Source organism: Dermacentor andersoni, chromosome 7 (genome assembly GCF_023375885.2).
Source record: "Dermacentor andersoni chromosome 7, qqDerAnde1_hic_scaffold, whole genome shotgun sequence".
NCBI classification, from domain to species: domain Eukaryota; kingdom Metazoa; phylum Arthropoda; class Arachnida; order Ixodida; family Ixodidae; genus Dermacentor; species Dermacentor andersoni.
Genome location: NC_092820.1, coordinates 64918854 through 64942377, shown reverse-complemented (window position 1 = coordinate 64942377; position 23524 = coordinate 64918854). Strand labels below are relative to the sequence as shown.

Below are 23524 nucleotides of genomic sequence, written 5' to 3'. Positions count from 1 at the left end.
ACTGCCTAGGGGAAAACGTCCAAGGAAGGCTCATCGCTGTTTGGGACGTAACAAGGCCTACCAGCACGATGCCAACAATTTCGCAATGCCGGGGCGCAATCGGTGGGTGGTGCCGTCTGTGTGGGCGAAGGTAGAGAGCCGAGAACTTTCGTGAGTGGAAACGTATTGCGCATCATGACAACTTCCGTTCTTATGGCTGGAGCAGCAACAGCGTGTATTTGTTGAGGGAATTATTGAAATGTACGGCGATAACCGAGCCGTATGTAAAAATACTGAAAGATGTCTATAGCGGCTCCACAGTCACCGTAGTCCTCCAAAAAGAAAGCAAAAAAATCCCAATAAAGAAAGGCGTCAGGCAGGGAGATACGATCTCTCCAATGCTATTCACAGCGTGTTTACAGGAAGTATTCAGAGACCTGGATTGGGGTGAATTGCGGATAAAAGTTAATGGAGAATACCTTAGTAACTTGCGATTCGCTGATGATATTGCCTTGCTTAGTAACTCAGGGGACCAATTGCAATGCATGCTCACTGACCTGGAGAGGCAAAGCAGAAGAGTAGGTCTAAAAATTAACCTGCAGAAAACTAAAGTAATGTTTAACAGTCTCGGAAGAGAACAGCAATTTAGAATAGGTAGTGAGGCACTGGAAGTGGTAAGGGAATACATCTACTTAGGGCAGGTAGTGACGGCAGATCCGGATCATGAGACGGAAATAATCAGAAGAATAAGAATGGGCGGGGGTGCGTTTGGCAGGCATTCTCAGATCATGAACAGCAGGTTGCCATTATCCCTCAAGAGAAAAGTGTATAATAGCTGTGCCTTACCAGTACTCACCTACGGGGCAGAAACCTGGAGGCTTACGAAAAGGGTTCTACTTAAATTGAGGACGACACCACGAGCTATGGAAAAAAGAATGATGGGTGTAACGTTAAGGGATAAGAAAAGCGCAGATTGGGTGAGGGAACAAACGCGACTTAATGGCATCTTAGGTGAAATCAAGAAAAATAAATGGGCATGGGCAGGACATGTAATGAGGAGGGAAGATAACCGATGATCATTAAGCGTTACGGACTGGATTCCAAGGGAAGGGAAGCGTAGCAGGGGGCGGCAGAAAGTTAGGTGGGCGTATGAGATTAAGAAGTTTGTAGGAACGACATGGCCACAATTAGTACATGACCGGGGTTGTTGGAGAGGTATGGGAGAGGCCTTTGCCCTGCAGTGCCCTGCAGTGGGCGTAACCAGGCTGATGATGATGATGATGACGGTGATAACATGTCTCATCCATGAGTAGTTCGCAAAGAAATGTTTGCTTACACAAAAACGATGCAATTTTTGTTGATATGCACTGTTGTTATCGCTACGGTTATGTGATCGGCAATTATCGAGATTTTTGAGGCGAGTGAATCGCTACGCTCTCTTATACAACATAGCCAAGATTAAGCATACGCTCCGCCCTCACGTCCCGCTTCAATTGTTGGCTGTTCACTCAAATCCCATCACAGCGTCGTTTTCATGTTTTCTTCTATATCGACGCCGAAGGATGTCTTCCGTTAGTTTTTTCAGGCATATTCTTGAAGCACGTACTCGTTAGTTTTACAGACTGTATAGATGAACAAACTCCGGAAAGGTCAGTTAGGAAATAAGGGAAATATTCAAATAAATTCAAATTAAATAAAAACCTCCAGAAATAATTTCCTAATGCTTGTAGTTGCTTGTGTATTTAGCGGTTACGAATGTTAGGGTTTGCGGTAAAGTAGCTCTTTATCAAGGGTGTCTCACCCTGCGGTGAATGCAAGACAGCGGCCTTCGAAATAACTCCAGAGTGACTTATCTGGATCTGGTACAACCCAGAATAAAGGGAGTATGATAATGAAAATAACTGGTCGAGGACGTAATGCTAACCAGGAACGACATCTTGCACAAATTTGGAAATTATTAACTTGCAGCGCAAAAGAAAAATTGTGCACAATATGCCAGGGCCAGCCTTATCAGCTAAGTCTGTTGATATGAAATGCATGCTAGAAAACATTGAAATTTAGTATGCAACGTAGGCTTACTCACCTTGAAGGGTAAAAGTAAAAATGGCACACCGTTCTCCAGCAGACCAGAACTGCAAGTTGTAATCATAGAACTGTCCTCCTAAGAAGCAATTCACATTTTGTGTTCACGATAGTCATCACGCCAGACGCTGTCTTCTCATTATAAACACAGTTGGGCACGAATATGTAAATCTTATTTTTTAAGAATAGAGTTGAAGACGGACATTTACGCAGTATGTCAGGAATTATTGACGTAGCAGCTGTGAGGTGAATATGGATGTCATTTTGACAAAACTGTTGCCACCACAATTGATAAATGTTACACGATTATTTCCTTTAATAGTTGAGGTGACGTGGAGAGAAGGTAAAGCAGCACATTCTTATATCGAATTGCTGCAAGTTAAAAGCTTTGCCTTGGCCACTAAAATTCTAGCGCTCTGAGTAGCTCCTCACTCCGGCAAAAAGTTTGCCGGGGACCACTGTAGCCTTTGCCTGTGAGACCGTGCGTGAGAGTATACGGTTGTAGTTTTCCCTGCGACGCCCGTCGTTCAGGCTCAATGCCGTTCGCAGCCACTGTTTGATTGAGATAGCGGGTTCATCTTCCTTGCGCACTGGGGTAGCACGGCGTGCCGTATTTTCAGAAGACTACGGTGGGCATGAATGCGTACAGGGATGAGTCGGTTAAGCTACTTGCTTGGTTCAAGTGTGGAGTTCTGGCTGCAGTATGATGTACCCTAGATCTTCCGAATAAAATGTGACCAAGTTAACAAACAAAAGGTCACCAAACAGCGGTATATTAGTGTACTAGCACATTTAGGTTACCCCAACGACATTCGGAGAGCTATGCACATATATATTCATGCTAATGCTTAATAATTCTTAAGGTACGTCATGCAATCGCCGGGGGCCAATGACCGCGTTCTTGTGTAAATCTTTGCCTATCTATGTATGTTTTTATCTAACAAGTGTCCCGCCTACCTGTGTCGTTGGGTAGTCCATGGTCGAACATGCATCTAAGCCAACCATCGAAGCAACTTTGGTCACTGGGTATGTAGAAATGTGTACATATCTGCCGCTCTTCAACAGATCTCTTTCGCGGCGACATCGTCCACTGTACACCTGGGACAGGGCAGGTGCCGTTCTTCGAAAACGTTCTTTGATGCCGACTTGGAACACTGGGTAAGTGCAACGTGGATTGGTCTGTGCTGAAGTTCAACGAAACTGTTTGATGCAAACTCTAGTCTCTGGGTATGTGCGAGTACTTAGTGTGCCTCTTCACTGAATGCCTTTAACCCGAAGTTGGGTAGCTAGGTATGTACCGCTGGCATTGTTTCGCTCTACGGTGAGGAAAAATATTGAGACGTGTACTTGTACATCTTTTTCGGGTGACCTCTGTTCACTGTCTAAGCAATGTTATTGCTCAGCGCGGGACTCGCCCGCGTTTATCGGATGTTTCTCCAACCGTATCGATGGTTCTTGCTGCTGTCTGTTGTCACCGAAGATTCAGTAATCTGATTGCATGTGCGACACAAATTGTGTAGAACTTTCTTGAAGGCATGCGGGCACCAGCGATTACTCTGAAACCTTCGATGGCTCATGTATAAAAGCCGATGTGCTTGGCCGGCGGATCAGATTTCGACGATCGACGATTGTGATCGCCGCTATCGTTGTGATTTTTGTGTAGCGTGTTTTTGGGCAGAGGTTCGCCCAAGAGAAGTTAGTTTCCACATTCCCAATATGGCTACTGCGTTCTTTGTCGTCACTACTACGTGATAACTGGTGCAGGTGCTTTGCGTTCTTGTACCTGAGAACACCACAAAGTCGTGGCCTAATCCCGAACGCGGAAGACAACACCAACGTCACCAAGAACGAGCAAGGTAGCCGCATGCTTCAAGGATTGACCCCGGAGCACGGACTTTTGCGTGAGATGACCAGGAGGTTCGTCGCAAAGTCAACCCCAATGGCAGCCCCAGCGTCCCCCATTTTGCTGCTACAGCCCAGGAAGCCACCGACCTTCCGTGGATCATCATTTGAAGACCCGGATACCTGGCTGGAAACACATGAAAGGGTCGCTGCGTTCAATAACTGGAGCTCCAACGACAAGCTCCTGCATGTGAACTTCACCTTAGAAGGCGCCGCCAGGACGGGGTTTGAGAACCGAGAATCAACCCTCACTACATGGGACCTGTTCCGCAATTGCTTGCTAACGACGTTCACGAGCGTCCTGCCCGAAGAGCGAGCCCAAGCTCTACTGGAGAGAGAGAGACAAGAGGGAAGGAAAGACAGGGAGGTTAGCCAGTGTAAGTACCGGCTGACTACCCTGTACGGACGAAAGGGGTAAAGGGAATAAATGGAGAAACAAGAGGAAAAAACAAGAAAAATTCACACAGTAACGGGATGCTACGCGCTAAAACATCAAAGGTGGAGGCACAATTCACAATGCCTTAAAAACTTCAGCAAAGCCCTTAAGGCCTTGAGTGCCGAAACCCATCTCGACAAGTGTGATATGGCATGAATTTCATACAGGTCCGGAAGGTCAACCCCTACGTTGACGCAGGTGGCTCCCATGTCGGGACAGTAAGGTTTAACCATACCGCCGTATCGTGAGCCTTCTGGACGACTTGTACGTTATCTAAAAGAACTCCACTATGAAGAGCTCGTCGTCACCAGTCACTTTCCTTGTCACAGTGTGTAAAGACACAGGATACTGCCAAAGCATATGATTTAGAGTAATAAGGCCATTACACTTGTTGCAATTGATTGGTACCTCTCATTCTGGATATACCTTGGTAATAAAGTTTGCATTCGGATAAGTTCTTGTCTGTAACATTCGCAGTCCCCGCTTGAGCTCAATTGAGCTTAGCGTGTGACATTGGGAATTCCCTTCTGTTGATGTAGTAAAGCTTCGCGATTTCATTATAGCTAAGTAATTGTTCCCTGTTCTCCTCCTGTATATTGTTATGGTCCTGGCCGCGTAGTGCACGGATAGTAAGTCTTCGTGCGGCTGGGTTAGCCATCTTGTTTAAATTCTTCCGAGATGGATAGACCGACCACACGTGTGCAGGAAATCAGCGGATTTCGATCCGTTGGCTGTCCATCTCCCCGATCAGCTTGGCAGCCCTTTTGGTTACAAAGCATTTGATAAAATATCTAGTAGCCATCTCATAATCACTGTAAATTCGCGTCCACCTATTATTCCTGAAAGCCAATACTATCGCTACTTGTTCCGCGACTGTAATGTCTTCAGTCATGATTTTATTAGCATCCCGAGCGAGACCATCTGCATCTACTACTGCCGTAAAGGCTTTCTTTCATCTGACCCATGCAGCATCTACAAAATTCGCATGTTCTCTGTCATGTTCTCTCACTTACAGAAGAGCTTTGGCCCTTGCCTTTCGTATTTCCGTGTTGTGCACCAGCTGTATATTCCTGGTGAAAGGAGTCTTTTTGATTATATCTCTTATGCTATCTCTTAGTTCTACTGTGTCTTCGCCTGAAATTTAGGATTCGCTTGGGCACCACCTTACATCTTCGAGTATTGCTCTACCTGACGATCGTACAGAGAGCCTCTCTCTGTGGGCAATTTGCTGGGCTTCAGTTATCTCGGTCATTGTGTTGTGAAGCCCCAGTTTCATTAATTTATCATCCGGCGTGTTAATTGGCAACGCCACTGTTGTTTTGGGAAGCCTTTCAATTCAGGTGTATAACTTGTTTAGCTCTGTCTGTGTCCAGCTGAGCAGCCCAGCTACATATGAGAAGTGACACATGGCGAAAGCGTAGATCAGTCTCATGGCGCTCTCCTCTCCCAACATTCTGTGTCTGTTAGTGATTCTCCTTAGCGATCTTATTACTTCCTCACTCTTGCTTGTGATGTGTTGTATTGTTCTTCCGTTTGCCCCGTTTGAACCTAAGAATCTAATGGATTCTACTTTCTTAATAGGTTCGCCTGCCTTCGCGGTCAGTACTAACCTGGGTTCTTCCTCGGGGACACACCCTTCGTTTTCTACCCCTTCTCCTGGTATTGAGTACAAGGAGTTCAGACATCAGCACAGCATTTGAGTCCCACGTTTTCTAAAATGGACTCTACCTCATAAATGCTCTTCTGAAGTCTGTGTTCCGCCTGTCGCATACTTGCTTGAGTGGTTTATATAGTTACATCGTCTGCATAAATAGTAAAGTGAATGCCATCTATCCCTTTTAATTCCTTTGGCACTTTTCACATGGCCTGGTTGAAAAGCATAGGTGACAAGACCAACCCTTGTGGGGCCCCTCTGTCACCTAGATACATCCCCCGAATATCCCCAAATCTAAGGTGAGCTGATCGATTGCCAAGAAAGGTTTTGACCACTTCATAGCGTTTTATCCCCAATTCCAGTTCGGAAATGGCTTCAAGTATTGCTCTATGCTTAACTAGGCGACAGGCTTGTTCGACAACCGACCCCAAGAGAGCTCAGTGTTCTGTGGTTTGGCTAATAGCAGTTGGCGTTTGATTAACAACATGGCATCTTGTGTGTACAAGCCTTATCGGAAACTAATGAGATTACACTGTAGGATGTCATTGACCTCCACATATTTGGATAACATGTTCAATATGACATACTCCATTGTCTTTCCTAGACATGATGTTAACGAAATCGGCCTGAGGCTATCCAAGTTGAGTTGTTTGCCCGGCTTTGGTACTAAGATAGTACGGGCCGTTCTCCATCCTTCTGCATTTATTCTATCTTTCCAGAATTCATTAATGTATGCGGTCAGATATTTTATTGATTTTTCGTCCAAATTCTTAAGCAATCTGTTGGAGATGCCATCCAGGCACGCTGCTGACCTACTATTCAAATCATACAGTGGCCTGCGTACCTCACTTTCAGTGAATCCCTGATCCATATAGTTGCATTCTAGCCCTAAGTATTCCGGATAACTTACATCATGATCATCTTTCCTGAGAGGCAATTATTTAGCTGCCAATCGCTTCATTATTTTCTCTGCGCTTGCAGTCTCACTTTCCTGGCGTACCAGCTTCGCTACTGCCGTACGTCTATTCGATTTAGTTCCTTTTTCATTGAGCAGATGCCTGAGCAGACTGCATTTGCTACCAGGTTTTATCCTTCCATCTGCACACTACAAACATCATGCCATTTTGTTTCTGCAAATATCGTACGTGCTCCTCGATATCCATATTGAACTGAGCAATTTGTTTTCTAAGTCTTCTGTTTAAGCGTTGTGATTTCCATCTTTGTAAAATCGATTGCTTGGCTTCGATCAAATACGCTAATTTGTTCGACCTCTTCCTCTGTCTTTGTAGCTTTAGTTGCTGCATTCAAGTCATCCCCAAGCTGAGCCACCCACTCTGGTAGTCTGATGCGCCCCTTTCTATCTGTGTCTGCTCTATCTTTTCAGATTTTTCTAAATTGATCCAAGTCAATGTAAGTGAAATCCTTTAGCTCCATCCCCGTCGTTTCTGCCATTGGTGTAGTATATAATTCTCCCTCCCTAGATCTGCGCCAGGGTTGATCCAGTCTGCCCTGGGTAAGTTATAAGTGAAGGATAAGTGCGGGGAAGGGGCCTTACATGTTGAAGTGCCACACCTAGTGCGGTAGGCTGGGTCCATGATAAGAGAGAGGCTCAAATCTGTGGCGAGATGCCAGATCCGTTCCCCTTTCTTACTGCTCACGCAGTAACCCCAACATTGGTGTCGGGCGTTGAAGTCCCCTCCTATTATGAGGGGCGCAGTTTTGAATACCCCGATGGCCTTATTAAAAATTGCTCTGAAGTTCTGCCTCATCTCCCTGGGACTGCTATAAATGTTGAGGTAGAACAAGCTTTGTGCTTTACCTCTGTATTTCTTTAGGACCATTTCTCACAATATGTATTCAATTTTACTCGCCCCTAAGTTTAAATCATGTTCTATGTAGGGAATTTTCTGCTCAATCAAGGTGGCGATTCCTCTGCCCGGTTGCTTGCCTTTGCAGACCCAGTTAAAGCCAGACAGCCCGATCTCTTCTGCTAAAGTTTCCTGCAGCATTATTAATTTCGGCATACTTTCAACCGTTTTGATTATCTGTGCTAGTGACACTCTATTTTGGTGAAATCCTCGGCAGTTCCACTGCCACGCACTAAATCTCTTTCTGCTATCCATTATTATTGCCGTTACCCCCTGACTTGCTACCCGCTGTCACTGTTCTGTTGACTGTCCCACTTACCGCTCCTGGGAGTATTGTAGCGCTTTGGACTTCCGAGGGCATATATTCCTCATCCTCTCCTTGGGCCTCTAGATTTTCCTTTTTTCTGGGCTATTAACTTCCACTTCCATGTTTTATCCATATTAAGGTCAACGCTGGCTACCGTATCCTTAAGGTGCATATTCGCATTCCTAATCTTCTCCAGAACCGAGCACATCATTTCAACCTCCGGAACTACAGCTCTCTTTTTGGACGCCGGTGTGCATTCTTCCTCCTGGACGTGAATTCTACTCACTCGCTTAGCTATTGCCACACTGCCACTTTGTGCCCTCAACATTTTGTTTATTTCCTGCATGTGCTTCTTGAGTTCTTTATTTGCTTTCCTTAGTGATATAACCTCTCTGATCAGCTGTTCTACTCTGGCATCATTGCTTTGTTCCTGCGAGGCTATTGCACCTGTGACTATCACAGTACCTTTGAATTTCTCGGCCCAAGTCGCTCCTGGCTCCTTTTAAGTGTGTGTCTTCAGCTCATGCTCCTCGAAGCGCACCTACGCCTCCCGAGACCTGGAACGGTTTCTTGTCACCGATGTTGAACGCTGACTCGTTCTTGATCTGCTGCTTGAGCATAAGCGCCTGTCGGCATCCAGAGGAGTTTGCTTTGTCGATTGGGCTGATTCCATCTCGATCTCTACTTGGGAGCGTTGTCTTCTTATTATTACTACATATGGTACTTGGTACCGCTGCCTGCAAGCCTTGTGACTTGTAGGGTGATCTTCACTGCATAACTTGCATTTGGGAGAGCAGATATGATCCTCTCCAGGGCCATGCATACCACGTCCCCTGCACAACATCAGCTGTGGGGAAAACATAGGATCTGTGTCCAATTCTTCCACATGTGAAACATGCGTAAAATTGCTTCCTGTACCGATAGTACCTGACAAGGGTTGACCCATATTTGACGAAGTATGGGCACCCTGAATCCCCCAAAAAGCACAATAACCGAGCCCGTAGCTTTGATACGTTAAGCAGCCAATGCCGTTTGGTCATATTTCTTCAGAATCTTTTCATAATCACACTGTCACTGTCGTTGAGGTTCACTCGTCTAATAACCCCCTTGCACGTAGAGTGTGGGGCGGTTTCATAAGCGCTCACTTCATGATCCGCCTCCATAACCGTAATGGACTTGATTATCACATACCTTTCGGCATGATCGGAGTCCGGGGTACTAACCATCACGAAATTCTGTGTGAAGTTGGGGCAGACGATGTCTTCCTTCGCTTGGTCTGCTATAAGTCCGGCCGCCTCCACGACCGCTTCTCCGATAGCTGTGTTGACCTTGTTCACGTTGAGGCCTCCGCGAGGCCGAACAATGATTTTCCTGTGCTCCTCCTGCAGTTGCGCCATCCTTGAAGCCTTCACTATCCGGTGCTTCAGCTTGTTGGCCTCGGCAGCACCTTTGTTGGCGCTCTCCTTTGCCTGTGATTCTTGGCTCAAATTCGCGGCTCCACCAGTACCCAGGTCGTTTTCGCTGATCGCTATCTTCGGATGGGGACCAACGGCCAATCCATTTTTCGCTCGCCGTCTTCCATCTTCGAGGAGACTTCGTCGTTCATACATACATCAGCCATGCCGGCTTAGCTGGCTCGCTAAACCTACGTGGCGTTAGGCCCAGCATGGCGCCCACGTGCGATGCACAAAAGAGAGACGATTAAAGACCGAAAACCGCTGGCCCACGTTGTACAAAAGTTTCTAGTGATTCGCGTTAACCTCATGAATCCGATGATGTGCTTGGAGGCGTGGTCCTGCCAAAATTGTCTGCAGAATCATCTGCAGTCTGCAGAATCTCTTCTGCTTCCTCTTCTTCTGTCCCCAGAAACCAGTGTACTAGAACTTTTATTCTCTGCAGGGCAAGCGATTGTACAATCTTTCGAGCGTGGTCACGAGCACTTCTTTTGGCCCATTGTAACAGCGACAGTCGCAGAGGAGGTGCGCATAGTGTCCTCGCAGCCGCAGGTGTTGCAAACAGGGCCGTCGGCCAATCTAATGCGGAAGGAATAGGAGTTCGTGATTGCCATGCCGAACCATAAGCGGCACAGAAGTGTCGCTTCGGCTCGTGGTAACCCTGGCGGAAGACGGAGTTGCAGACGTAGATCCAACCTGTGAAGACGTGCGTTCGTGAATGTACTGGTGTTCCATAGGGTTTGGGTAAGCTACTGTGCGAAGACTTGTGGCTGAATGTGTTCTTGACAGCGGTATTGGTATAATATGGGTATCATCGTGGGTCGATCGGGTAGCGTCATCTACACTGTGCTTTTCCGAAAGTCCGCAGTGAAGTGGTATCCACTGGTAGATGATGTGCCCCTTGTCGATTGCATGACGGTAGAGTAGTCGCATGTCTGTGACTAATTGCACATTAGGTCCATGGTTGAAAGGGGACAGCAGACAATGGGCAGCTGCCTTCGAGTGGCAAAACATGGGCCACGATTGTGGTGATTTGTGACCAATAAACTTCAGAGCAGCACGGATAGCTTAGAGTTCTGTAGCCTTCGATGATGTAACTTGAGATGTCTTAAATTTGCTGGTGACAGATTTTGCAGGAATTACCACTGCTGCAGCTGAACTTTTAGAGGATACAGAACCGTCCGTGTAAACGTGAGTGCGTTATTTGTGTTTGCCATGCAGCAATGAAAGCACAGTTTGTTTGCGGGCGAGAGATGACATCTCTGTTTTCTTTTTGATGCCAGGAATGACAAGAATGGCCTGGAGTGGATACAGGCACCACAGCGGTAGAGATGATCGTGCTGCAGGCGTGAAGTTTGACGGTAAAGTTCCAAGGTTGGCGACAATAATTCTGCTAAACGCTGAACGAGGTCGAACGGCAGGAAGGGAGGCGAGATGATGCGATAGAAGTCGGGCGAAGTGCCTGATGTGCGCACGTAAAGAGTCGATATGAATATACGTATTGATGATGTAATCATGCGCAATGGCTATTGTTGCTGCCGTGGATGCACACCTGGGAAGGTCAAGACAAATTCGCAGAGCTTGAGCCTCCACAGACTGGAGGGCTCGGAGGTTGATCTTACCGGTCCCGCCTAGTACCGGTAAGTTATAGCGTAGGAGACGCAGGAACAGTGCGTTATAAAGTTGGAGCATCGCACTCATAAAGGCACGCCATGACTTTTCTGCAAGAAATCTGCGCTCTACTGGAAACCCGCATGCAGCTACCAAACGAGAACATCGCGATCTTTAAGGAGGAGATTACTCGCTTCTTCCGACACGCCGACCCAGACATCCTGGAAGAGAAAAAAGTTCGCTTGCTGATGCGTGGTTTGAAGCAAGAGCTTATCGCCGGATTGATACTCAACCCATCTAGGAGTGTATGCGAATTTATTTCGGAGGCCACAACTATACAGAAGACGCTCGATATGCGGACAAGGCAATTTAATCGCTGAGCGCAGACCGCGAGCCACACCACCGTTCAGGCACTCGGCAGCGACAACCTCCGGGAGACCAACAGAGCTGCCCTTCGCGAGAAGCTTCAGAAGCTCTTTCCAAGGTCGCAGCCTCAATTGGCCTCAATCGCCGACATCGTCAAACGAGAGTTTCAGCGATCGCTTGGAGTTACTGAGGTGCAACGACAATCACCACAGTCCTAGCCAGAAGCGATGACCTGCACCGCCGTCGCCCACCGTCAAAGTCGCCCTCCGCAGCCGCGCCAGGGCCCTGTAACGCCGCCGCAGTTCCGTTGCCCACGGCCGCCGCCGCCAGCACGCCAACCAATCGCCCAGTGGAGCTACGCGAGGACGACCAACATTGGTAAGCCCCCGAGCACCGTTCGCTCTGCTAACACTGCGGAGAAGCCGGCCACATCTACCGCCGATGTCCTTATGGCGAGATGGGACCGCATGGGTTCGCCGTCGATGCACCACGCCCTCAAGGACGTGAACGCCCTCGTGATAGCGCCGACTACCTCGCCGCTACTCAGTGGAGCCCATGACGAACATCCCGTTCGCCGTTAGAAGGCCGCTACCATGAAATCTGCCTCGCAAAAGAGATTGCTACACTGCACGGAGGAAAAACGAAAGTTATGCTGAAAACCATTAAGCCTGGAGTTCAAGCAAATCAACAAGTGCTCGACGATCACATAAATCAAGGAAATTGAAGTAACCAGCAATGCAATATCTTGTCGGATTCTGCTTCACCTAGCACATTGAACATAGTCACCGAACCACACTTTAATATATATCCAAGTCTCCTAATGAGTAAGCAGCAATAGGTCAGAAGTCTCCGACGATACAAACACAAATTTTAAACGTCATTGAGGATTCGACAAACACCAGTCGCAAAGCATCTATATTAACCAAATAGTGCGCTCGACCACTCCGCCAGAGTTCTTATCGAGTTTAGACTCGAGAAGGTGACGCTATTAGGCAATAAGTCGACGAAATGCCGCACGACGACATCATCCAGCTGTCGAAAATCCCGTGGGCACTCCTATAGTCTTGGTTAACAAAAAGGACGGAACCCTATGTTTCTGCGTCGATTATCGTCGACTGAACAAGATCCCGAAGAAGGACGTATACCTCCTCCCATGTGCAGATGACGAATTGGATCGGCTCTGAAACGCTAAATACTTCTCGTACGTGGAGCTCAAGTCTGGCTACTGGCAAATAGAAGTCTGTGACAAAGATCTCGAAAAGACCGCCAGGTGCGTCTGTTTAAAAAAGAATGCTCTAACCTCAAAGAGTTCCTTTCAAACTGGCAAGAATGAAATACTCTCTCACTCAATGCGAATGCCCACAGGGAATGGTTCATTATGCCATAAAGCGCATAGTCCACCCAAACCGGGTCGACCTCCTTCACGACAATCCGATGTCTTCCAATGCATCCCAGGCTAATCGCGTTTTTACTCACTCGGCGTCCACAGAAACAGTTAGTGCTATATTGAAACAACGCAATAAAATCCTGACAAATGAGTACGCCTAAAATTATATAATTTTCCAGAACCACCGAGGGTAGTCTACGGACGGTTAAAAACCTCCGCGATATCCCGTCAACTTCAAAGCTCGTCATCCGTAAACACAAAAGCCGCATTCCTTGTCGGAAATTATGGTGCAAGGTGTGTGCGGAAATGGCAACGACGCAAATCGTCACCAGCTCATCCACTGGCTTTAAAGTAAAAATCAGGGGCGCTTTATACTGTGACGCTCACACCGTAGTGTACATGCTTATATTGGCCAAACAGAAATCTCGTTTAGAACGCCATTTAATAACTATAAGTCTCACGCGAAACACTTCCGAAATTACCCTTATAAAAGCACGTCCTTATGCCTGCACTCCTTTGATAAAATTAAGGGAACGGTAGAGGAATTCGGTTTTCGTTCGCACCATGTGTGGTAAAGCAGTCAATCTCTCCTCATGAAAAGTTCGATACTGTAAGGCCGGGCATAAACGAACGCACAGGCACACTCTCTGGTCTGCCGTCCAGTTCTCAAAGTGATTTTATCGCATCTGATCACTGCCTTTCTAACTTTTTACACAGCGCATTGTACCTATTGTATATATTTCTGTTTTTCTGTTGTTGCCCGTCCTATAGCTTGGCTCACCTCTCTTTTTTAGCATGGGCGCATAATGTCGTTACATCGCGTAATTCATATCATGCCCAACTCATATCACAACTCTGCCCTACACACATTGAGACGCTTCTATTGACAAAAGGTGGACGTCGTGCGCTTCGTTGCTGAGTAGACCATAAATATGACCACTTTGGCGCCAACAAGGAAGGGCGGAAGCGCACAAGGGGAGCGCTCCCCTTGTTCCTTTCCGTCCTTGCTGGTTTGTGCCAAAGCGATCATATATATGGTCAACTCAGCAATATGAACTGGCTAGCCCAGGAACATGTACTATAGGGTGCGCATCGTTACCTCGCTCATTGTCTATACTTGTAGTTTGTGTATCTTCAATGTATAACCGTATCAATATACTGCTAAATAATGCGGCGCATGCGTAGCAAAAAAATTTTTGAAATGTTTAAAGGGCTGCAGCTGTCTTGTTCCACGTCACTGACTAAGACTGGTCCACCAGCCGAAAAGTTCGACAGTTCCCCGTACGTCGTGTTTAGTCTGAGATAAGTATATAGATGCATCTCTCTCTCTCTCTCTCTCTCTCTCTCTCTCTCTATGTATATATATATATATATATATATATATATATATATATATATATATATATATATATATATATATGAACGAGAAGAAAGGGGTTAATCGAGGGGCCCGATTTTATTAGTCATATCATGAGAAGCCAACAAACACTGACACCAAGGACAACATAGGAGAAATTACTTGTGCTTAATTAATGAAATAAAGAAACGAAAAATTAATGGAAATTATTTATCGAAATTAATTAATAACCACAACCTTCGCGAAATGCGAAGGTTGTGGGTTCGGTTACCACCTGCGGCAAGTTGTTTTTTCATCCACTTAATTTTCGATTAATTTAGCGTTTCTTTATTTCATTTATTAAGCACAAGTAATTTCCCCTATGTTGTCCTTGGTGTCAGTGTTTGTTGGCTTCTCATGATATGACTAATAAAATCGGGCCCCTCGGTTAACCCCTTTCTTCTCGTTCATTACATAACGACGGTCTAGAATCCGGCTACATTGAGGCCTTCAGGTAGCATATGTGGGTTGATTGACCAGTCGCCTTCACCCTAAAGGATCACGCTCTCATGACGCCTGCGGCAAGAAGGACGTTCCACGTCCGCCGCCAAGGTCTGTGAGTGGTGGCGCGGACTAACACTCCCAGAATTCTACTAGGACACATAAATACCCAAGAAAGTGGATGGGGAAACAGCGCCGCGGTAGCTCAATTGGTAGAGCATCGCACGCGAAATGCGAAGGTTGTGGGTTCGGTTCCCACCTATATATATATATATATATATATATATATATTATGAGCATTATTCACACGCTTCATCTTCTCACCTGTACATACTCATCATCATCGTTTTAGGGCCTGGGGTGGGACTCTCACTCGAGAGAATAAAAAAGGAGACTGGCTGCCTAAACCTCGTCTCACAAGCGGTGGAGTGTGCTCTCCGGTTCCTTCGTCCTCCCGCTCCCGGTCTCTCTCCAGCTTCACCTATGCCACATCACTGCGGCTCCGCTCGGGTCGCCGCCTCTACCAACTGCACTCAACCATGTCGCGAGACCAGCAGACCAATACCACGACATCCGCATTGCCTACTCCTGCGGCAACCCGTTCTTGGACAGTCACCACCCCTCAGAAGGATCCACCGGTGTTTGCTGGGCTTCCAGGTGACGACGTTGAAGACTGGTTCGAACTATACGAGCGCGTGAGTGACTTTAACCACTGGAACGAATCAACAAAACTTTCTCACGTCGCCTTCCACCCAAACGGCGTTGCGAAAACTTGGTTTTACAATCATGAGCTTGATTTCGTCAACTGGAGCTCCTTTAAACACCATCTACCCCAGATTTTCGCGAACTCGTCTGTCCGCTCGGATATCGCCAAGAAGAAGCTTGCTGAGCGTGTTCAGCACTCAGGCAAGTCTTCCGCTTCGTACTTAGAGGACGTCCTCGCCCTCTGCCGCCGCGTGAACACCTCGATGGCAGAGATTGACCGTGTACGCCACCTGCTCAAGGGTATTGGGACTGTGGCATTCAATGCTCTTGTAGCACTCAATCCCACTACCATCGCAGACATCGTTAGTACGTGTCAGCGTCTCGATGAGCTTCATATGCTCCGCTTACACCCTGACACATGTGATTTCAAGGCGTCCCACGACAGCGACCTACGTGCCTTGATTCGCTCCATCATCCGTGCGGAACTGCACGCACAAGCTTCGTCACCCTCCTGAGGTCCTGAGGTCCTGAGGCCCTGGACCCTGAGGTCCTGGAGAGGAAGTGCTCATTTGGACGCCCATTCGTACACCCGGTTTGTGTGAAAAGTTTGAATCCCGCTTCCTTGTACCCTACATTATTAATGAACCAACATCCCCCGTGAACTATCGCATTACCCCCGTAGACGTTTCTTCGGACCATTGTTATCGTGGTTCAGAGATCGTTCACGTTTCGCGCCTCAAACGATTCGTTCGGCGTTTCCCTCCTGGCTACGACGCGGCCTGACTGGCTGCTTGCGCACGCGGGGAAATTCGTGTGAGCATTATTCACAGGCTGCATATCCCCACCTGTACGTACTAATCATCATCATATTGTGGCCTGGTGGTGGGGCTCTTACTCGAGAGAATAAAGAGGAGACTGGCTGCCGAAACCTCGTCTCACAACACACACACACACACACACATATATATATATATATATATATATATATATATATATATATATATATATATATATATATATATATATATATATGAGCGGTGGTAGTTCAACGCACGCGTAATGCGGAAGTTGTGGGTTCGACTTCTACCGGCGACACGTTAGGTTTTCGCCCACTTTCATTCCCCCCAGCCTTTATCTGTATTATTGCTACATTTCAATTTCAACCACAGCTAACTTCCTCATTGCTTCCCTTGGTAACATTGTCTTTTTTCTTATGTGGTCCTGGTAGAGTGTGAGGCCGCGTCCCACTTTGGCTCTTCCATGTTTTCGTTTGAACTTGTGTGGACATATAATTTCACGTGGCACAGTACTGAGCAACGACCCTGTGACTACTTCCCGTGAGTCTGGTGTGCTTTTTCACTGCTCCAATTGACGTAATTTTTTGGGTACAAGGATCTTTTCGACGGCGGCCCGCTGACTTCAGCCCAACCACGTCTAGGCCTAGCCCGAGTGCGGCCTCGGCAAGGCCAGCTCGTTGAGCACTACATGATGACGATGCGACTACCCCACCATTCGCACTTGAGTGGAGCCCCCGCAGAAGGTCCATGCTCACCTAAGCGTAGAGACGCCGAAAATTTGAAAAGTAGCCCCTCCAAAATGCAGACATCGCGATGACCGAAGCGCGTTGAGACCGTCGAGATGCCGAGCGAACAGCGACCTGTAGCCGAAAACGCCGAGGCGAGTCACTCGATGGAGGCGGCCAGAGGAGCGAGTCGCAAGTAAACGACCAAATGGATATTCAGGATGCAAGCGAGGACAGAAACGACGATCACAACGACGAAGACAAGGGGCATGACAACGGAAGCGTAGAATGGTCCCTGTTCAGCAAGGGGAAACCAAAGAGAAAAGTCAAGCCTGAACAAATTTACCTCGAAAGGGTAAGTGTACCTAATTCAGGCCACTTAAAAAGGGACACGTGCATGGCATACCTACGCTGGGGGAAGGGTAAAGCGGAAGAGAGAGAAGGAAGAGAGAGAGGGGAGAGAGAGGGAGAGAGGGTATATAGACATGCACATATAGTCATTGAGTCAAAGGCGCTCGTCCAAACCAGATGTTCTTAGAAAGCGCTAAAGTGCCTTCACTTCCTTCTGAGCCGGTGATCGGTGGAGATGGTGCTCTAGTACTGTCTGTTCACTCAGAGGACGATCATCTAGTTTCCACAATGTGTTGGACTAATATTGTTTGTGTGCTTGAAATTGAGGATAGTGGCACAATAAGGTGGTCATTGTCCTCCTTGCATGCGCTAACATAACAGGCAGGAATATCAGCCATTCGAATTATTGCTGAGTAAGCTTTCGTGATGATAACTCCCAGCCACAACTGTCACAGAAGAGACGCATCGTTGCAGTCCAGCCGGAGGTCTGAGTTGCAGTGAACGGTTTAGTCTGTGCAGTCTGGTGGGCCTTGTATGTTTGGTATTCCACTCTGCTAAGAACGTCTGCTATTATACGAAGTTGTCTCGCAGCGTCGGTTCTTCAGAGAAGAACAGGGAAGTAGCGGTCTTCTTTGTTAGACGTGCTAGCTGCCTTATCTCCACCATCATTTCCAATGATACCGCAATGACCTGGTATCCATTGAAATATTATATCATGGTGTTTTTCTCTCAAATGGTGGACAACTTCCCCGATTTCATACGTGAGCTGATCGTGAGTTCTATGTCGGAGGAAGGACGTCACGCATTGCAAGGCCGGCCTTCAATCGCAGAAAACTGCCCATTTTCGAGGGCTTTCAGCATTTAGCACATGAAGCGCGTCACGGAGAGCCGTGAAGTCTACAGCCTGTAAATCTCGATTACGTACCGGCACTTTGGAAATCTTTAGCTCAAAGGACGGATCAGTTCTAGAGTGCAGACGATTGATAGGACTATCCTATGCATGCAAAATATATGGAATGAGTTCGACTGTCGTCTGGACGTGTGTGGTGTCACCAAAGGGGCACATATTGAATATTTATAGAGGGTGCAAAAACTTGGTGAGCTTGTAATTTGTTTCACATACCTTTCATTGGCATAACAGTTGGCAGTGTAGTGGGTTTGCCGCTTCTGCAGAAGCTGAGGCCGACGATGACGAAGACGCACTCTCAGTGAACGTGTGGGACGTGAACTTAGTTAAACTTAATCGTTTTCGTCAAATATATATAGTAACGTGACTGGTGGAGGTGTGGGATAAACTGTTTCATGCACTGTGACCAACAGGTAGCTCCCAACTGCGATCGTGACACTTTCGACGCTGACCTTCGGCGCCGCCCGCGACAACTAGGCCTTCCACTAGAGCTGCACCCTCTCTCAGTAAAGTCTACAACCATGACAACCAGTTCACCGAGTAGCCACACTGGAGAGACCACAGCTGCGCCTGCTCCGTGTAAATTCAACACGCCGCGATCCCCAAGGTCATTTTATGGTGACGCGTTCGAAGATGTTGAGAAGTGGCTGAAGCACCACAATAGAATTGCCAGCGTCAGTGAATGGGACGACCACCGGAAGTTCCTGTATGTCTACTTTGCCCTCGAGGATTCGGCGTGCATCTGGTTCGAAAACCACGAAGCTAGTTTGGAAACCTGGCAAGAATGTTGTAGCCAGCTGCGCAATTCAGACCGGAAGGAGCAAGCAGAACATGGTCTCAATTCCAAGAATCAAAGACCAAATGAGAGTGTCGCGATGTTCGTTGAGGACTTGTTGCGGCTGCTCCAGCTTTCTGATCCCGGAATGACAGAAGAAAAGAAAGTACGCTTGTGGATGCGAGGCGTAAAAGAGCTGTTGTGCACAAGTCTATTGCCCAACCCACTAGGTACTGTAGCTGAATTCCTGAACAACGCAACAACGATGGAGCGTATACTATGCCCAAGCAACTTCACATCTCTCTCGTCGTCCATGGCCAGCCCTGATTTGGTGACCCTAAGGGAGTTTGTGCGCAGTATTTTACGCGAGGAGCTGCAATAAGTTCATGCAATGTCTCCTCAATCCCACGTGACTGGTTTAAATGACGTGGTTCGCGAAGAGGTCAGGCAGCTGGAAGAACCGCTGGTCGCGCTGCCAGTTGCAGCTCCCCTCCTGACGTATGCCGAAGCCTTAAAACCTCCTACGCCGACATCCGGCTAGCCGTCCCACCCTCCCACGCTGCAGACGACACAGCACTTCTCGAGCCCTCTGCCTTTCGCAAGCCCAAGTCAATACGTGCGGAAATCTAGTGTTTGGCGCACTCTAGATAATCGGCCACTCTGCTGCCATTGTGGTGAAGCAGGTCGCCTATACCGAGAGTGTACATATCGCAAGATGGGCCTTCCTGGGTTTCACCCAGACGGGCGTCGACGCCTTGATGGTGTGTGTCCCCTAGCTATTGTGGAGTACTTGGTGAGCCAGCAGTCCCCGACTCTTCCGCGACGTTAGTCCCCGATCTCGATCTCCTCTACGTTCTACGTCACCTGGCCAACACTTGCCGTTCGCTCATGGCGGTGGCGCCAAGTCCATTAGTTCCCAAAGCCCACGCTGGGGAAATTAGGAGCAGCAACCTCTGGGGTTGGGGCCGCTGTTGACAAATCTATAAAAATTACTCCTCCCCTGATACGCCAGTAGACCGCGAACGATTTCCTTTCACCTCCTCATTCCGTCGACTACGAAAGTGTTTCCGCAGACATCCCCGTTCAAGTCGACACACTGCCCGGTCACTACCCTCGTGGACACCGGCGCCAATTGTTTTGATGTTCCTGCTGAACTAGCTGTTGGACTGCGAAACGTTACAACGCCACGATACAGATCAAACCTTCGGATATCAGGTGGTCATCTCTTGAAGCCGATTGGGAGATGCTCCGCCAGGCTCCAAATCCGTAAGTCAACGTAGGTTGCTTCGTTTATCGTGCGAAAAGTGATGCTTAGGATGGATTTTCTTCGCGAGCATGGTGATGTTATCGATCTTTGGGAGCTGATTATAACGTTTTCTAACAACTGTGGCCCTCTGCTACAAGACAGTAACACGTGCAAGGGAGCACTGCGTGTTCTTCATGACACTGTGGCACTCCCACCGTGAACTAGTATGTGTGTAACTGCTCAAAGCGTCTGCTACCATATTAGTAGCGGCATCGCTGAAGGAAACCTGTCGGTGCTCTTGGCTGGGCACGTCTGTGTCGCCCGCGGCAGTATTCAACTGAACCGCCAAATAACTGAGCTTTTAGTGACCAACTTCAGCGTCGAGTACTAACAACTGACGAAGCAAATGGCGAATGCTCATTTTGAAGATATTAGGAGTGCAAAAGGTCCTACCCTTGCTGAACTTTCTGCAACCACCAAGAGTGACGCTGTGGTTGTCAGTGCAGTCGATGTATATCCTAAGATATCAACCCCACAGAATAAGTGAATACGAAGTGTTTTGTGCCTGTTCAGTGATTGTTTCACATCCACGTCAAAATACAGGCCCCGATCGCGAAGCGCCGTATTACAACGAATCCGACAGAACGTCCCGTGCGTCAGCACACCTACCGCGTGTTACAAAAAGAGCAATAGGCGATTCTTTGCCGAGTGAAGCAAATGCTACACGATGATGTAATTCAACCTTGAACCAGCCCATGGACATCGCCAATTGTACTTCTCAAAAAGAAGGACGGCACCCTTCGGTTTTTTGTCGATTACCGCAAACTGAGCAGGGTGACGAAAAAAAAGATGTCTATCCTCTTCTCGGCATAGATGACTCTCTAGACCACCTTCGACATATGCGATACCTCTCCTCAATGAATTTACGCAGCGGACACTGGCAGATATACCTTGATGAATGAGATCGCAAAAAGACTGCTTTCGTACGTCTTGGCGGCCTGTACGAATTTAAGGTGCTGCCTTTCGGAATATCCTCAGCTCCCACGACCTTTCAAAGGATGGTGTAAACCGTGCGGTCAAGTCTTAAGTGGAAATAATGTCTCGTCTATTTAAACGACGTCGTTGTCTTTTCTCCGACATTTTAACAATACTTCTATTGACTTCACTCCGTGTTCCTTGCAATTCTATCTGCGGGCTTGTCATTACAATTTGAGAAATACCATTGTGGTTTTCAAGAACTGAAGCTCCTCGGCGACGTTGTTAGTAATGAAGGTGTTCAGCCAGGCCCAGGAAAGACTATGGCTGTTGCCGTATTTCCACCAACAGCGAAGAAACGTGATATGCGCCGCTTCTTGAGCCTATGCTCATGGTACAGACGCTGTGTGGAGAATTTTCTCAAGAAGGCAGAACCCATCACTAGTTTAGCAATTGAGGATATCCCGTTTGCTTCGAGTCCGGAGCAGAGAGACGCCATCCGAGCTTCAGCGGCGCCTCCATCATCATCATCATCATCATCAGCAGCAGCAGCAGCAGCAGCAGCAGCAGCAGCAGCAGCAGCAGCAGCAGCCTGGTTACGCCCATTCCAGGGTAAAGGCCTCTCCCATATTTCTCCAACTACACCGGGCATGTACTAATATTGGCCATGTTGTCCCTAGAAACTTCTTAATCTCATCCACCCACCCTACATTCTGTCGCCCCCTGCTACGCTTCCCTTTCTTTGGAATCCAGTCCGTAACCCTTAATAACCATCGGTTATCTTCCCTCCTCATGACATGTCCTGCCCATGCCCATTTCTTTTTCTTGATTTTAACTAAGATGTCATTAAATCGCGTTTGTTCCCTCACCCAATCTGCTCTTTTCTTATCCCTTAACGTTAAACCCATCATTCTTCTTTCCATAGCTCGTTGCTTTGTTTCAATTTAAGTAGAACCCTTTTCGTAAGCCTCCAGGTTTCTGCCCCGTACGTGAGTACTTGTATGACACAGCTGTTGTACACACAAGGATAATGGCAACCTGCTGTTCATGGTCTGGGAATGCCTGCCAAATGCACCTCAGCCCATTCTCACTCTTCTGATTATTTCAGTCTCATGATCCGCATCCGCGGTCACTACCTGCCCAAAGTAGATGTATTCCCTTAGCACTTACAATGCCTCGCTACCTATCGGAAACTGCTGTTTTCTTCCGATACGGTTAAACATTCGTTTTCTGAAGATTAATTTTAGACCCAACCTTCGCCTTTGCCTCTTCAGGTTAGTGAGCATGCATTACAATTGGTCTCCTGAGTTACTAAGCAAGCCAATATTGTCAGCGAATCGCAGGTTACTAAGGTATTCTCCATTAACTGTTATCCCCAATTCTTGCCAATCCAGGTCTATGAATACCTCCTCTAAATACGCTGTGAATAGCACTTAGAGATCGTATCTCCCTGCCTGACGCCTTCTTTATTGTGATTTTGTTGCTTTCTTTATGGAGCCCTATGGTGGCTGTGGAGCCGCTATACATATCTTTCATTATTTTAACATACGGCTCGTCTACACCCTGACACCGTAATGCCTACATGACTGCTGAGGTTTCGACTGAATCAAACGCTTTATCGTAATCAATGAAAGCTATATATAAGGGTTGGTTATATTCCGCACATTTCTCTATCACCTGATTGATAGCCTGAATATCGTCTACAGCTGAGTAGCCTTTACGGAATCCTGCCTGCTCCTTTGGTTGACAGAAGTCTAAGCTGTTCCTGATTCTATTTGCGATTACGTTAGTAAATACTTTCTAGGCAACGGACAGTAAGCTGATCGGTCTGTAATATTTCGAGTCCTGGACGTCCCCTTTCGTCTGGATTAGGAAAATGTGAACGTTCTTACAAGATTCCGGTACGCTCGAGATCATGAGGCATTGTGTATAAAGGGCAGCCAGTTTTTCTAGAACAATCTGCCCACCATCTTTCAGCAAATCTGCTGTTACCTGATACTCCCCAGCTTCCTTCCCTCCTTGCATAGCTCCCAAGGCTTTCTTTACTTCTTCTGGCGCTAGTTGTGGGATTTCAAATTCCTCTAGACTATTCTCTGTTCCATTATCATCGTGGGTGCCACTGGTACTGTATAAATCTCTATAGAGCTCTTCAGCCACTTG

General features: G+C 47.4%; 1 long non-coding RNA gene across 1 annotated transcript in view; it reads right to left on the bottom strand.

Annotated features, from left to right (window-relative positions):
- The window catches only part of LOC129385766 (uncharacterized), a 71073-nt gene that overhangs the window by 12230 nt on the left and 35319 nt on the right, over positions 1 to 23524 (bottom strand). Inside the window, exon 4 of the long non-coding RNA XR_011895426.1 lies at positions 2063 to 2140. This is a non-coding gene — a long non-coding RNA (uncharacterized lncRNA). The remainder of the gene's footprint in view (positions 1 to 2062; positions 2141 to 23524) is intronic.